The sequence below is a fragment of the Gossypium hirsutum genome, chromosome A02, assembly GCF_007990345.1.
Source record: "Gossypium hirsutum isolate 1008001.06 chromosome A02, Gossypium_hirsutum_v2.1, whole genome shotgun sequence".
NCBI classification, from domain to species: domain Eukaryota; kingdom Viridiplantae; phylum Streptophyta; class Magnoliopsida; order Malvales; family Malvaceae; genus Gossypium; species Gossypium hirsutum.
Window position 1 is genome coordinate 12,937,068 of NC_053425.1, and position 5,839 is coordinate 12,942,906.

A 5,839-nucleotide genomic window follows, 5' to 3' on the forward strand; every position below is an offset into this window, starting at 1 on the left:
CGACAACATCAATCTTTCATGTAATTCAATTCGGCTCATATACTTAAATTGATTTAAATTTAATCAACAAAAAAATAAAAATTTGCTTAATAACTTACCTCGGATATAGACGAACAGTTAAATTCGACTACTCAACGATTTTTTATTTTTCCCGATCCACGTCTGACCTTTTTGGTTCTTGATCTAAAAAGTTACAAATTAAGCTCATTCAAATAGAATTTCATTCATTTAGGTCCAAATACACATAATTGAGCAATTTACCAATTTACCCCTAACATTATGTACTTTTACAATTTAATCCAATTTTCACAAAACACAAAATATGAAGAATTTGCATATACAATGCTAGGGCTGAATGTTCACTAGGCTTACATAAGTCCTCCCATTTCACTAATTTCACAATCTAGTCCTTCAATTTAGTATTTTCGCAATTTAACCCTAAATGCTCAAAATTACCAAAAATCCCAATACCAAAAAATGTTAATCTAACACATTTATTTTATTTTCTAACATCAAACATAAATTTCATCAAACTATCAACAATGACACTTCATGAATACATAATTAAATTTCAAAATTCGAACATGGGCTTTATAGTATTCAAAGCAACGATCTCAAAAACGTAAAAATTAATAAAAAACCGAACTCAAATCACTTACCTAATTGAACTTGCAAGGACCGAAAATCTCAAAGCTTAAAATTTCTTTTTCTTTCTCTTAGTTTTGGCCAAAAATAATAAGAAAGATGAACACTTTCATCTTTTATCAAATATAATAGTTTAACATGTATTAAAATATACCATAATGCCATAAAATATACTAAACAATTCAAGTCACTATTTCAGGCATATTGGCCAGCCACTAATTCCTATTTATGGCCAAATTGCAACCTTAATATTCTGTAGTATAAAAACAATCATAATTTGGCCCTTATACATTAACCCTTAAATTTTCCATTTTATGCGATTAAACCCTTTTTCATCAATCGACCTCCAAACACTAAACTTTTTAAATGAAACTGTCACAAAAGCAACTTCACAGATTTTAAACATAGAAAATAATATTTAAATATTATTCTGACTCAGATTCGTGGTCCCGAAACCACTGTTCCAATTAGGGTCAAAATTGGGCTGTTACAATTCCTCAACGAAAATTGAAACAATCGAAGGCGAATGGCATCATCAGAAATGCCATTGATTTTAAAAGTGTCAGAGAACTCTAAGAAATTCGCCAAGTGAGTGTTGGGATCCTTGTCCTGCAAACCATCAAACTGAACAAACTATTAGATCATTTGAATGGTGTTAAGTTTCAGTTCAAAATTATTTGCAGCAACAGCAGGCCTAACTATGCTCGATTCAGTTCCTGTTAAAGAAGGTTTAGCACAATCATACATAGTACGTGGAGCAGGATTCTAATTAGCAGCAATCGCAGGAGGTAGCGGATTTTCTTGGTTTTCAACCATCTCCTCGGTTGTGTTTGAAATATTGACCTATTGCTCTTCCTCTGTGTACCTTAAGCTTTGCCTTATTTCTCTTCGGTTTCTGCGAGCTGTGCGATTGATCTCACTATCAAACAGTAATGGTCCCGACGGGTTTCTTCTAGTCATACACTATAAAAACCTGTTGGGAACGAATAAAATAAAAATTAAAAAAGAAAATAAAAATTTAAATTGCAAATAAAGTAAAATGGCTAAAGTAATAAGAATCGAGTGTTCCTAATATCTTAGTTCCCTAAAAATGGTGCCAAAAACTTGATACGTGATATTCGTGACAGGTTTTAAGTATTTATAATTAATCGTTCTTGGAACAAACTATTATCACGATGAAGGCAAGTGTACCTATCGAATAGTAGTATAGCTTTAGCAAGATCGGATTGTCGAACCCAAATGAACCAAGAGTACTAGTAATTACTTTCTTTTTATTAACTAACCTAAAAATTAAGGGATTTTTTTATCTAAACTAATTAACTAAACTAAGGGTGCACAGTGAGAAAATTGGGAGAAAGCTCTTGGGAAAACTCGATTGATTAGGACAATACCCAAGGAAAAATCCACCTAGACTTCACTTGTTATTTGACTCTGAATCAGATGATTTATTCATTTGACTTGATCCGTAGAAATCCTTAAGTTATAATATTATATCTCTCGAGACTAATAATGTGTAACCCTATGTTGATTAATTGAAATCTCTTTCTAATTAACGCCCTAGTGTTGCATTAACTCAATCTATGGATCCCCTTATTAGGTTTCACCCTAATTCGAAAAAATCTTATCACCCTATCTCTAGGCGTGCAATCAACTCTGCTTAATTATGACAAATTTACTCTTAGACAGGGTTTATTCCTCCTCTGAATAAGAGCATTAACTTGAATCAATATCCTGAAATATTAAAACAAGAATTAAGAACACATAACTAAGAACAAGTCAAATATTTATCATACAATTCAGATAATAATACCAAGATCCGTCTTAGGTTTCATTCCCCTTAGGTATTTAGGGGGTTCAGTTCATAATTATAAAAGAAAACATCTCAGAAGAATAATGAATACAAAACATAAAGAAAACCCAAAACCCCTGAATGTAAATTGAAGGGAGATCTTTAGTCTTATCGATGAATCCGGCTTCTGAGATGGACCAATCGACTTTCCCTCAGTAATTCCTTTCCTCCTACTCCATGTGTCCCTTCTGAGAGCCTCATCAGGTGTTTAAATAGGCTTTAGAATACCTAAGAGCCCTCAAAAGTGGTCTTTTCCTAATAGGACTATACTTGGGCTCGGTAGGGACACGCCCGTGTACGATTACTCCAGCTCGTGGTCAAGGCTGTTGAATAGGCACGGGCTTGTAGTCTACCGTGTAAGTCGTGCTTTGATCCTGCCGAATGGACACGGCCGTGTGACATGCCCGTATGTGGAAGTCCAAGCCGTGTTGATTTCCCATGTGGGTTCATTTTCTCCATTTTCGGCCCATTTCTCGTTCTTTTTATTCTCCTATGCTCACCTAAGTATAAAACATGAAATTAAAGAATTAAGAGCATCGAATTCACAAAATCGAAGGAGAATTCATCCATGAATGTGCTAAGCATGGGATAAAATTATGTATAAATTACGATTTATCATACGCGTTACAAGTTTTTGGCGCTGTTGCCGAGGATTGTTAACTATTGTTAAAATCATTTCTTTTTGTGAAAATATTTACTTCCAATTTGGTTTATTTATAACATTACTAATTTATTCTTTTTTGTTTTTGATTTTCTTTTCAGGTGTTTATGAGCATAGATCGGATTATCGATTTACTCCCTGTAGACCCTGAAATTGAGAGAACTTTATGACAAAGAAGACGTAAATGAACAACTCAAAGACAAGTCGAGATGGACGTTGGAAATCAGAATCAAGACCAAGGTAATGAAGCCGATCATGTACGAAATCCCATCCTTATTTCTGATGATAGGAATTGATGCATCAGACAATATGTTGTGCCACTTTTCAGTGAGCTAAATCCAGGAATTAGAAGGCCAGATATTGAGGCTACCCAATTTGAATTGAAACCAGTGATGTTTCAAATACTCCAAACGGTGGGCCAATTTAGTGGTATGCCCACGGAAGATCCACATCTCCACCCTTGATTGTTTATGGAAGTGAGTGATTCATTCAAGATAGCCAGTGTGACTGAAGGTGCATTGAGGTTGAAGTTGTTTCAATGATTGTTGTGAGATCGAGCACGAGCATGGCTCAATTCATTGCCACCAAGTTCAATATCTACATAGCAAGAATTAGCAGAGATATTTTTGGTTAAGGATTTCCCGCCTAGCAAAAACGCTACTTTGAGGAACGAGATCACAACTTTCCAACAATTGGACAATGAGTCTTTGTATAAGGCTTAGGAGTGATTTAAGGAGTTACTTCATAAGTGTCCTTATCATGGGATTCCTCATTATATCCAGTTGGAGACAATCTCAAGGGTTTAATCAGCAAGCTCCAAGACCACCTCAAGCTGAGGCATCAAATAGTTTGGAGAACTTGTTGAAAGTGTACATGGAAAAGAATGACGCTTTGATCCCAAGCCAAACAGCAACACTGAAAAATTTGGAAAACAAAATGGGTTAGTTAGCTACAGAGTTTCGTAATAGACCGCAAGGAACCTTGCTGAGCGATACTAAGAATCCAAGAAATTTGGGTAAAGAACATATCAAGGCAGTGGCATTACGAAGCGGTAGAATTCTGGAACCTGATTGATTGATGTCGAAGATAAGCCCGTTGAGAAGAATCAACCAGCTATTGAAATTTCTGCATCAAAGGAATTAGAATCTGCAAAGACTGACAAGGTAAATCCTAACTTAGTGAATTCAGATACTTTAACATCTTCTTTGGATGTAGATTTACCTACTCAAAAGAGTTATCTAATTCAACTGAAAGTTCCATCACCTCCATATCCGCAAAGATTGCAGTAACACAAGCAGAAACAGGAGGTGCAATTAAAGAAGTTTTTGAATGTTCTGAAGAAGTTACACATCAATATTCCGTTGGTGGAGGCTTTAGAATAGATGTCGAATTATGTGAAGTTTATGAAGGATATATTGTCCAAGAAGAAAAGGCTAAGTGAGTACGAGACTGTTGCCTTGACGAAGGAGTGCAGTGCGTTCCTGCAGAACAAACTGTCACCGAAATTGAAAGAACTAGGAAGCTTCACTATACCCTGTAACATTGGTGAATCTTACTGTGGTAAAGCTTTGTGTGACTTAGGAGCGAGTATCAACTTGATGCCTAAGTCTATTTTCAAGATGTTAGGGATAGATGAAGAACTACAACTATGACGCTTTAGCTAGCGGATCGATCTTTAGCATATCCTGAAGGAAAGATCGATGATGTTTTGGTAAGAGTCAATAAATTTATTTTTCCTACTGATTTCATTGTCTTAGATTTTGAAACAGATAAGGAAGTGTCGATCATCCTTGGGAGACCTTTCTTAGCCATGGGAAGAACATTAATTGATGTGTAGAAAGGTAAACTCACCCATGCGAGCTCAAGACGATCAGGTAACCTTTAACATTCTTAAAGCGATGAAATTTTCTAATTTGGCAGAGAGTGTTCAGTTATAGAAGAGATAGAAACTTTGGTTTCATTGGAAAGCAGTTTTGAAGAAGATCCTTTGGAGAAAGCCTTAGATCTTGACCATTTGGAGGATGAGAATGGTGAAGAAAATATGGCTTTGATGGAAGCTAATCCGAGAAATTTTATTCAATCCACACGGTTTGAATTGTTGGAGTTAGAAGCTAGAGAATTTGTGCAACCTAAGTTGTCAATTGAAGAACCACCTAAACTCGAACTAAGAGTACTTCTTTCCCATTTGAAATAAATTTATTTAGGTGATTGTTCCACTTTGCCTATGATTATTTCAGCAGAACTGACGAAAGATCAAGAGGAGCAACTAATTGTTGTTCTAAAGAAATTTAAGAAAGCAATTGGTTAAACCATAGCTAATATTTGAGGTATAAGCCATTCTTTTTGCATGCATAAAATTATTTTAGAAGAAGGTGAAAGAGCTCGAATTGATGGGCAAAGGAGGCTCAATCCGATTATGAAAGAAGTTGTGAGAAAGGAATTGATCAAATGGTTAGATGCAGGAATCATCTATCCTATTTCAGATAGTTCGTGGGTAAGTCCGATTCAATATGTGCCGAAGAAAGGTGGAATCACGATTGTTAAAAATGAGCGTAACGAGTTGATTCCAACGAGAATTGTTACTAGTTGGAGAATCTATATTGATTATAGAAAATTGAATAAAGCCACTCAGAATGACCATTTTCCGTTGCCTTTTTATGGATCAGATGTTAGATTGACTGGCC

The 5,839-nt window shown here is 35.4% G+C and overlaps 1 non-coding gene across 1 annotated transcript; it reads right to left on the bottom strand.

The window, feature by feature from the left end:
• Positions 1–3,814: 3,814 nt before the first annotated feature.
• On the bottom strand, positions 3,815–3,921 carry LOC121217588 (small nucleolar RNA R71). The gene has a single exon (XR_005913711.1). It is a non-coding gene; the product is annotated as a small nucleolar RNA R71 (small nucleolar RNA).
• Between the last annotated feature and the right edge of the window lie 1,918 nt (positions 3,922–5,839).